The sequence below is a fragment of the Mobula birostris genome, chromosome X, assembly GCF_030028105.1.
Source record: "Mobula birostris isolate sMobBir1 chromosome X, sMobBir1.hap1, whole genome shotgun sequence".
Lineage (NCBI taxonomy): Eukaryota > Metazoa > Chordata > Chondrichthyes > Myliobatiformes > Myliobatidae > Mobula > Mobula birostris.
Window position 1 is genome coordinate 18,603,010 of NC_092402.1, and position 11,341 is coordinate 18,614,350.

Here is an 11,341-nt window from a genome sequence, read left to right on the forward strand (position 1 = left end):
TGTTATTAATGATTATGATATAGTTGGGATCACAGAGACATGGCTCCAGGGTGACCAGGGATGGGAGCTCAACGTTCAGGGATATTCGATATTCAGGAGGGATAGACATGAAGGAAGGGGAGGTGGGGTGGCGTTGCTGGTTAAAGAAGAGATTAATGCAATAGAAAGGAAGGACATAAGCCGGGAAGATGTGGAATCGATATGGGTAGAGCTGCGTAACACTAAGGGGCAGAAGGCGCTGGTGGGAGTTGTGTACAGGCCACCTAACAGTAGTAGTGAGGTCGGAGATGGTATTAAACAGGAAATTAGAAATGTGTGCAATAAAGGAACAGCAGTTATAATGGGTGACTTCAATCTACATGTAGATTGGGTGAACCAAATTGGTAAAGGTGCTGAGGAAGAGGATTTCTTGGAATGTATGCGGGATGGTTTTTTGAACCAACATGTCGAGGAACCAACTAGAGAGCAGGCTATTCTGGACTGGGTTTTGAGCAATGAGGAAGGGTTAATTAGCAATCTTGTCGTGAGAGGCCCCTTGGGTAAGAGTGACCATAATATGGTGGAATTCTTCATTAAGATGGAGAGTGACATAGTTAATTCAGAAACAAAGGTTCTGAACTTAAAGAGGGGTAACTTTGAAGGTATGAGACGTGAATTAGCTAAGATAGACTGGCAAATGACACTTAAAGGATTGACGGTGGATATGCAATGGCAAGCATTTAAAGGTTGCATGGATGAACTACAACAATTGTTCATCCCAGTTTAGCAAAAGAATAAATCAAGGAAGGTAGTGCACCCGTGGCTGACAAGAGAAATTAGGGATAGTATCAATTCCAAAGAAGAAGCATACAAATTAGCCAGAGAAAGTGGCTCACCTGAGGACTGGGAGAAATTCAGAGTTCAGCAGAGGAGGACAAAGGGCTTAATTAGGAAGGGGAAAAAAGATTATGAGAGAAAACTGGCAGGGAACATAAAAATGGACTGTAAAAGCTTTTATAGATATTTAAAAAGGAAAAGACTGGTAAAGACAAATGTAGGTCCCCTGCAGACAGAAACAGGTGAATTGATTATGGGGAGCAAGGACATGGCAGACCAATTGAATAATTACTTTGGTTCTGTCTTCACTAAGGAGGACATAAATAATCTTCCAGAAATAGTAGGGGACAGAGGGTCCAGTGAGATGGAGGAACTGAGCGAAATACATGTTAGTAGGGAAGTGGTGTTAGGTAAATTGAAGGGATTGAAGGCAGATAAATCCCCAGGGCCAGATGGTCTGCATCCCAGGGTGCTTAAGGAAGTATCCCAACAAATAGTGGATGCATTAGTGATAATTTTTCAAAACTCGTTAGATTCTGGACTAGTTCCTGAGGATTGGAGAGTGGCTAATGTAACTCCACTTTTTAAAAAAGGAGGGAGAGAGAAACCGGGGAACTATAGACCAGTTATCCTAACGTCGGTGGTGGGGAAACTGCTGGAGTCAGTTATCAAAGATGTGATAACAGCACATTTGGAAAGCGGTGAAATGATCGGACAAAGTCAGCATGGATTTGTGAAAGGAAAATCATGTCTGACGAATCTCATAGAATTTTTTGGGGATGTAACTAGTAGAGTGGATAGGGGAGAACCAGTGGATGTGGTATATTTGGATTTTCAGAAGGCTTTTGACAAGGTCCCACACAGGAGATTAGTGTGCAAACTTAAAGCACATGGTATTGGGGGTAAGGTATTGTTGTGGGTGGAGAGTTGGTTAGCAGACAGGAAGCAAAGAGTGGCAATAAACGGGACCTTTTCAGAATGGCAGGCAGTGACTAGTGGGGTACCGCAAGACTCAGTGCTGGGACCCCAGTTGTTTACAATATATATTAATGACTTGGATGAGGGAATTAAATGCAGCATCTCCAAGTTTGCGGATGACACGAAGCTGGGTGGCAGTGTTAGCTGTGAGGAGGATGCTAAGAGGATGCAGGGTGACTTGGATAGGTTGGGTGAGTGGGCAAATTTATGGCAGATGCAATTTAATGTGGATAAATGTGAAGTTATCCACTTTGGTGGCAAAAATAGGAAAACAGATTATTATCTGAATGGTGGTCGATTAGGAAAAGGGGAGGTGCAACGAGACCTGGGTGTCATTATACACCAGTCATTGAAAGTGGGCATGCAGGTACAGCAGGCGGTGAAAAAGGCGAATGGTATGCTGGCATTTATAGCGAGAGGATTCGAGTACAGGAGCAGGGAGGTACTACTGCAGTTGTACAAGGCCTTGGTGAGACCACACCTGGAGTATTGTGTGCAGTTTTGGTCCCCTAATCTGAGGAAAGACATCCTTGCCATAGAGGGAGTACAAAGAAGGTTCACCCGATTGATTCCTGGGATGGCAGGACTTTCATATGAAGAAAGACTGGATGAACTGGGCTTGTACTCGTTGGAATTTAGAAGATTGAGGGGGGATCTGATTGAAACGTATAAGATCCTAAAGGGATTGGACAGGCTAGATGCAGGAAGATTGTTCCCGATGTTGGGGAAGTCCAGAATGAGGGGTCACAGTTTGAGGATAGAGGGGAAGCTTTTTAGGACCGAGATTAGGAAAAACTTCTTCACACAGAGAGTGGTGAATCTGTGGAATTCTCTGCCACAGGAAACAGTTGAGGCCAGTTCATTGGCTATATTTAAGAGGGAGTTGGATATGGCCCTTGTGGCTACGGGGGTCAGGGGGTATGGAGGGAAGGCTGGGGCGGGGTTCTGAGTTGGATGATCAGCCATGATCATAATAAATGGCGGTGCAGGCTCGAAGGGCCGAATGGCCTACTCCTGCACCTATTTTCTATGTTTCTATGTTTCTATGATGGCAGAATATAGTATTAATGGTAAGACTCTTGGCAGTGTGGAGGATCAGAGGGATCTTGGGATCCGAGTCCATAATAACAGGTTGTCTTGGGGGACTTCAACCTCCCAAATATTGAACGACCAACTAGACGAAAGGCCATACTGGATCTAGTGCTCGGCAATGAACCAGGTCAGATATCAGATCTCAGTGGGTGAGGATTTTGGAGTCAGTGACCACAACTCCCTGACCTTTACCATAGCTGTGGAGAGGGGTGTGAGCAAACTGTATGGGAAAGTCTTTAATTGGGGGAGGGGAAATTATGAGGCAAGAATTTGGGAGCATATGTACTCAGGGAAATGCAGAACAGAGATATGGAGATTGTTTAGGGAGTACTTGCATGCAATTTTAGATGGGTTTGTCCCTTTGAGGCAGGGAAAAGATGGCAGAGTGAAGAAACCATTGTTGACAAGAGATATTTAGTGAAGAAGAAGCAAAAAGTTTAATTAAGCTTTAGGAAGCAAGGACCAGACAGTGCTCCAGAGAGTTACAAGGTACCCAGAAAGGAACTGAAGAATGAACTTAGGAGAGCTCAAAGGAACATGAGAAAGCCTTGGCAAATAGGATTAGGGAAAACCCCAAGGTGTTCTATACTTACTGTATGTATATAACAGGAGGATGGCTGGAGTGAAGGTAAGACTGATCAGGGATAGAAGAGGAAACGTGCCTGGAGTTGGAGCAGGTAGGGGAGGGCTCCTTAATGAATACTAGTGAGAGGGACCCTGACATTTGTGAGGACAGCATTAAACAGGTTGATCATGTTAGAACATGTCGATGTTAAGAAAGAGGATGTGCTGGAACTTTTAAAAAATGGGATAGGTAAGTCCCTGGGGCTGGATGGAAAGAAAGGGAAGAAATTGCTGTGCCTTGGGCGATGATCTTTGAGTCCTCAATTGGCTACAGGAGTAGTACCAGATGATTGGATGGTGGCAAATGTTATTTCTTTGTTCAAGAACAGGAGTAGGGATAACCTTTGGAGCAGAGGGGGATAAGAGGTAACTTGATAGAGGTTTAAAAGATAAGAGGCATAAAATGAGTGGATAGCCAGAGATCTTTTTCCCACGGCAGAAATGGCTAATACAAAGACGACATAATTTTAAAGTGATTGGAGGAAAGTATGGGGGGGTGTGGGTGACAGAGGTATGGTGACTTACACAGAGAGTGATGGGTACATGGAATGCTCTGCCAGGGATGGTATTGGAGGTAGATACATTAGGGGCATTTAAGAAACTAAGATAGGCATATGGATGATAGAAAAAGGGAGGGCTATGTAAGAGGAATGGGTTAGATTGATGTTAGAGTAGGTTAAAATTTCAGCACATCATCGTGGGCCAAAGGGCGGTAATGTTCTATGTTCTATGTTCTATTGCGTGCTTCCATATGAAGCTATTTAAATATGAAGGAATCATGGGTCAGCTCCATCTTCATGTCTTCAAACCTCGACACATGCCTACCCAGCAGGATTCAGAAGAGAAGAAGAAAGATATTCGAAGCTTTTTCCATCCTCACAACCAGTTATACTAAGGCTATTTTGACACAGTTCCTGGTGGTGTCCTGACTGAGATTAAACAACTCTTATTAGATAGGGTGGCATGGTTGTGGTAAACCATATATATGTTGTAACTGGGTTACCTGTCTGGGCACGCCCCTCCGCTGACTGCCCCTGTGGCTCCTCCCACAGACCCCTGAATAAAGGCGATTGGGCCTTGCCTCCTCCTCTCAGTCCAGGGGCAGACACTCAGCATGCTGGAGGTCACATTTTACTGCTAATAAAAGCCTTGCAGTATTTACTCTATTTCCAGTCTTTTGGAGTTATTGATGGTGCATCAATGGTGGTGTAGCCAGTGCCAGCGACCCAGCTTCAATTTCTGCCACAGACTGTAAGGTGTTTACACATCCTTCCCATGACTGCATGGGTTTCCACTGAGTGCTCTAGTTTCCTCCCACATTCCGAAGATATACATGTTAGCAGGTTAATTTGTCGCATGGGTATAATTGGGCAGTGTGGGCTTGTTGGGCTGGAAGGGCCTGTTACTGTGCTGTACCTCTAAACAAAATATGTATTGGTACTGAGAGAGAGGTTTTTTCAGTAAGCAAGGATATCTTACAGAGTGAAACTGTAACTCACCCGACAGATAAAATAGGGATAGGTAAAGAATAGGCAAAATCCATGTTTATAAAGGATAAGATGTTATTTGATAGAATACAATGCTGGCAGATGCCTTTCAATTAAATTTATGACCGTATCCTGCCTCCTGTTCTCTTACGCAAACACGAGGAATTCTGCAGATGCTGGAAATACAAGCAACGCACGTCAAAGTTGCTGGTGAACGCAGCAGGCCAGGCAGCATCTCTAGGAAGAGGAGCAGTCGATGTTTCAGGCCGAGAACCTTCGTCAGGACGAACTGAAGGAAGAGCTAGTAAGAGATTTGAAAGTGGGAGGGGGAGAGGGAGATCCAAAATGATAGGAGAAGACAAGAGGGGGAGGGATGGAGCCAAGAGCTGGACAGGTGATTGGCAAAAGGGATATGAGAGGATCATGGGACAGGAGGCCCAGGGAGAAGGAAAAGGGGGAGGGGGGAAAAAACCCAGAGGATGGGCAAGGGGTATAGTCAGAGGGTCAGAGGGACAGAGGGAGAAAAAGGAGAGTGAGAGAAAGAATGTGTGTATATAAATAAATAACAGATGGGGTATGAGGGGGAGGTGGGGCATTAGTGGAAGTTTGAGAAGTCAATGTTTATGCCATCAGGTTGGAGGCTACCCAGACGGAATATAAGGTGTTGTTCCTCCAACCTGAGTGTGGCTTCATCTTTACAGTAGAGGAGGCCGTGGATAGACATGTCAGAATGGGAATGGGATGTGGAATTAAAATGTGTGGCCACTGGGAGATCCTGCTTTCTCTGGCGGACAGAGCGTAGGTGTTCAGCAAAACGATCTCCCAGTCTGCGTCGGGTCTCGCCAATATATAGAAGGCCACATCAGGAGCACCGGACGCAGTATGTCACCCCAGCCGACTCACAGGTGAAGTTTCACCTCACCTGGAAGGACTGTCTGGGGCCCTGAATGGTGGTAAGGGAGGAAGTGTAAGGGCATGTGTAGCACTTGTTCTGCTTACAAGGATAGGTGCCAGGAGGGAGATCAGTGGGGAGGGTTGGGGGGGACGAGTGGACAAGGGAGTCGCGTAGGGAGCGATCCCTGCGGAAAGCAGAGAGAGGGGGGGAGGGAAAGATGTGCTTAGTGGTGGGATCCCGTTGGAGGTGGTGGAAGTTACGGAGAATAATACGTTGGACCCGGAGGCTGGTGGGGTGGTAGGTGAGGACAAGGGGAACCCTATTCCTGGTGGGGTGGCGGGAGGATGGAGTGAGAGCAGATGTGCGTGAAATGGGGGAGATGTGTTTGAGAGCAGAGTTGATGGTGAAGGAAGGGAAGCCCCTTTCTTTAAAAAAGGGGGACATCTCCCTCGTCCTGGAATGAAAAGCCTCATTCTGAGAGCAGATGCGGCAGAGACGGAGGAATTGTGAGAAGGGGATGGCATTTTTGCAAGAGACAGGGTGAGAAGAGGAATAGTCCAGATAGCTGTGAGAGTCAGTAGGCTTATAGTAGACATCAGTGAATAAGCTGTCTCCAGAGACAGAGACAGAAAGATCTAGAAAGGGGAGGGAGGTGTCGGAAATGGACCAGGTAAACTTGAGGGCAGGGTGAAAGTTGGAGGCAAAGTTAATGAAGTCAACGAGCTCAGCATGCGTGCAGGAAGCAGCGCCAATGCAGTCGTCGATGTAGCGAAGGAAAAGTGGGAGACAGATACCAGGATAGGTTTGGAACATAGATTGTTGCACAAAGCCAACAAAAAGGCAGGCATAGCTAGGACCCATACGGGTGCCCATAGCTACACCTTTAGTTTGGAGGAAGTGGGAGGAGCCAAAGGAGAAATTATTAAGAGTAAGGACTAACACCGCTAGACGGAGCAGAGTGGTGGTAGAGGGGAACTGATTAGGTCTGGAATCCAAAAAGAAGCGTAGAGCTTTGAGACCTTCCTGACGGGGGATGGAAGTATATAGAGACTGGACATCCATGGTGAAAATAAAGCGGTGGGGGCCAGGGAACTTAAAATCATCTAAAAGTTTAAGAGCGTGAGAAGTGTCACGAACATAGGTAGGAAGGGATTGAACAAGGGGGGATAAAACCGTGTCGAGATATGCAGAAACGAGTTCGGTGGGGCAGGAGCAAGCTGAGACAATAGGTCGGCCAGGACAGGCAGGTTTGTGGATCTCGTGTAGGAGGTAGAAACGGGAAGTGCGAGGTGTGGGAACTATAAGGTTGGTAGCAGTGAACATAGGTAGGAAGGGATTGAACCACGAACATAGGTAGGGCAGGCAGAGGGGAAATCATGGTTGGGAAAAGGGGAGTGAGCAGGAAGCACTAGAGGGACATTCTGTAATGATCAATAAGCCAATTGTTTGGAATCAAATGACCTTGCCTGTTCTCTTACTCTTTTTCTCTCTCACTCCACTTTGCTCTGGAGAAGATGACATTAGTATCAGTGTTAAACAGAACAGTTCACATCTAAAATAACAGCACTAGTGGCTCCCACTGACAGTCTAATGAGCCACAAAAAAAGAACCCTACTATAGAATCAAAGATTCATTATTGCCCTTGGGAATGACAGGAGCAAGCAAAGCCAAAAATAGTGGATGGTAATTAAACCTGTAAATTAAGATTTGGCATCCAGTTGATAACATGCGTGCTGGCTCAGTTGACCGTGTCAGTCCCTCAGCAGTATGCAAGTTCATGGTGGAATCTGCAATGTGACTGCATCTTACTACTAGGCAAGTTAGAAACCCTGGAGAGACAGAAATAAGCGAGACAGCCAAAGTCTGCAGAAGAATTGTGGCAAGTTTTCCAAGATGCTTAGAACAACCTACCAATCGATTTTCTTATAAAACTACACAACAGTGTTCCTAAGAGAATTGATGCAGTTTTAAAGGCAAACGGTAGTCACTCCAATATTGATTTGATTTAGTTTTTTTAACTGTTTACTGCTCTTATTAGTAATTTTTTTATATTTAGAAACTTTTCATTTCATTATTTTGAAAGTATCATTACTTCACAGAATCTTCATACATGTGTCTAAGACTTTTACACAGTAATTTTATGTATTGCACTGTACTGCTGCCGCATATGCGAGTGATGAAAAAGCTGATTCTGATATGAGTCTCTATTGTGGACTGAAAGTGGGAGGGGCAGGCAGAGGGGAAATCATGGTTGGGAAAAGGGGAGAGAGCGGGAAGCACTAGAGAGACATTCTGTAATGATCAATAAGCCAATTGTTTGGAATCAAATGACCCTGCCTGGTGTCTCAGGGCTGGGTGTGTCTGCACCCGTGCCACACCTCGGCCCTGTCACTCCCTCTCTGCCACCTGTCCCACACCTCTCCTATAGCACTCCATACTCGCCATTCCCAACATACTTTGCTCCCACTAGATTTACAAATTCGCTCTCCGCTCCACTTTGAGGTAGTGTTCATGGGTTGGTTCGTTGTCCAGTCAGAAGTCTGATGGCAGAGGGGAAAAAGCTGTTCCTAAAACATTGAGTGTGTGTGTTCAGGCTCCTGTACCTCTTCCCTGATGGTAGCAATGAGCAGAGGGCATGTCCGGGTGATTGGGGTCCTTAGCGATGGATGCCGCCTTTTCAGACGTCACCTTTTGAAGATGTCCATGATGCTGGAGAGGCCCATGATGGAGCTGGCTGAGTTCTCAATCTTCTGCAGCTTTTTCTGATCCTGTGCAATACCCTCTCCATACCAGATGGTGATGCAACCAGTTAGAGTGCTCTCCAAGGTATATCTGCAGAAATTTGCGAGAGCCTTTGGAGACATACCAAATCTCCTCAAACTCCTAATGAAATATAGATGCTGTGTGCCTTCTTTGTAATTGCTTCGATATGTTGGGCTCAGGATAGACCCTCAGAGATGTTGACATCCAGGAACTTGAAACTGCTCACCCTTTTTACTTCTGTTCCCTCTGAGTTTTACATGCCTCATGTGCATATTCTAAATAAAAGCAATCCTGTCCTGTTCCTGCAGTTGCCAACGCCCTGCACAAAAAAAATCAAATTTGCTAATTTTTGAAAGAGTTGTGACAGCTTCCTGAATCCATCTGGGCTTCTTGGGCAGCACAGTAGCACAATTGCTTTCCAGCACCAGTGCTCACTGATCAGGTTCAATTCCCACTGCTGTCTGTATGGAACTTCTACATTATCCATGTGACTGCACAGGTATCCTCTGGGAGCTCCAGTTTCCTCCCTCATCCCAGAAATGTACAGGTTAGGGTTAGTGAGTTCTGGGCATGCAATGTTGGTGTCGAAGTGTAAAGACACTTGCTGGCTGCCCCCAGCAAAATCCTCACTGATTTGCTTTGACACAAACAATGCATTTCACTGAATGTTTCTATGTTTTGGTATTTCAATATACATGCAACAAATAAAGCTAGTTTCACTAATTTCACCTCTTCTAAAAATATCCTTTATTCATAACAATTAGTGGCTGGTTTATTATTGTCACAGACACAGTGAAAAGGTTTTGTGTGCAGAGAGAATTCTATACACAAGTTCATCAAGGTAGTGCAAAAAAAACAGAATATAGAATAAAAACAAAACGCAGAATAATATGGATCACGCATAAAATGATGGAGGAACTAAATTTACCCAACTTCCCCCGGGATCAATAAAGTATGACTATGACCATGAACTCAGCATCTATGGAGAGGAATAAATTTACTGCTCTCCATAGATGCTGCCTGACTTGTGAGTTCCTCCAGTATTTGGTGCGTGGAATACAAATAGGAATGTGTTACTGACAGCACTGTTGTACTCGGAACCTACGAGGAATTCCAGGGTTGAAAAGTCTGATACAAGAGGGTGTGTATAAAAGGGACTAAATTCAAAGAAAATGTGTGCAGTCAGTTCTTTTTTAAACACAGTGAATGGTGGGTGCCTGGAGTGCACTAGTGGGGTGGTTGTGAATGTAGTGTATTTAGTATTTGAGTAATATTGTAAATATGTTGTTTGATTAAGCATTCTTTGTTAATATAATTCATTATGGGTTATATGTAAGAAGTACATGAATGGCATACGTCATCATGTCATCACGTCATAATGTGTGCACCGCACTAAAGGAACATAATGTACATAATATCCCCAGCTCCTATGTTTTCCTTTCGATTAGTTTCTGGAGTTACAAAACACAACAGTGGTAACATAGAAACATAGAAAACCTACAGCACAATACATTTTCTTCGGCCACAATGCTAAGCCGAACATGTCCTTACCTTAGAAATTACCTAGGGTCACTCATAGCCCTCTATTTTTCTAAGCTCCATGTACCTATCCAGGTCACCCCTCATCCTCCGTCGCTCCAAGGAGAAAAGGTCGAGTTCACTCAATCCATTCTCATAAAGCATGCTCTCCAATCCAGGCAACATCCTTGTAAATCTCCTCTGCACCCTTTCTATATTTTCCACATCCTTCCTGTAGTGAGGTGACCAGAACTCAGCACTGTACTCCAAGTGGATCTGACCAGGGTCCTATATAGCTGTAACATTACCCCTCGGCTCTTAAACTCAATCCCACAATTGATGAAGGCCAATGCTCTGTATGCCTTCTTAACCACAGAGTCAACCTGCGCAGCAGCTTTGAGTGTCCTATGGACTCGGATCCCAAGATCCTTGTGATCCTCCACATTGCCAAGAGTCTTACCATTAATACTATATTCAGCCATCATATTTGACCTACTAAAATGAATCACCTCACACTTATCTGGGTTGAACTCCATCTGCCACTTCTCAGTCCAGTTTTGCATCCTATCAATGTCCCGTTGTAACCTCTGACAACCCTCCACACTATCCACAACACCCCCAACCTTTGTGTCATCAGCAAATTTACTAACCCATCCCTCCACTTCCTCATCCAGGTCATTTATAAAAATCACAAAGAGAAGGGGTCCCAGAACAGAGATGGCAGAGATGATCCAAAAGGAAACCAGAAAAGACCCCACACTGTCTCAGGACTACATGGTAACCCAAAATAGCTAGAAGGTGCAGCAGAAATTCCAGTTCCCACATATTTTTACCAGCACCAGGATGAACTGGTCTTTGAATGATGTGGGGATTGAGAGTTGTTTGTACCATCTAAACTGAGAGCTAAAGTGTTGGGGAAGCTACATGTTACATCTATGTATGGTTAAAATGAAAAAGTTGAATTGATGCTTTGTCTGGTGGCCTGGGATAGATCAGTAGATAGAGCTGCTTGCCATGCACTGTTTGAGATGCCAAGACATCCAGAAGATGCCAAGAGCAACACCTCTTCAGCTCTGGGAATGGCCTGCATTGCCCTGACAGAGGATTCATGTGGATTTTACCAGACCACTCATGGGCACAAATTTCTTGTTAGTCATTGCCAGAAGTG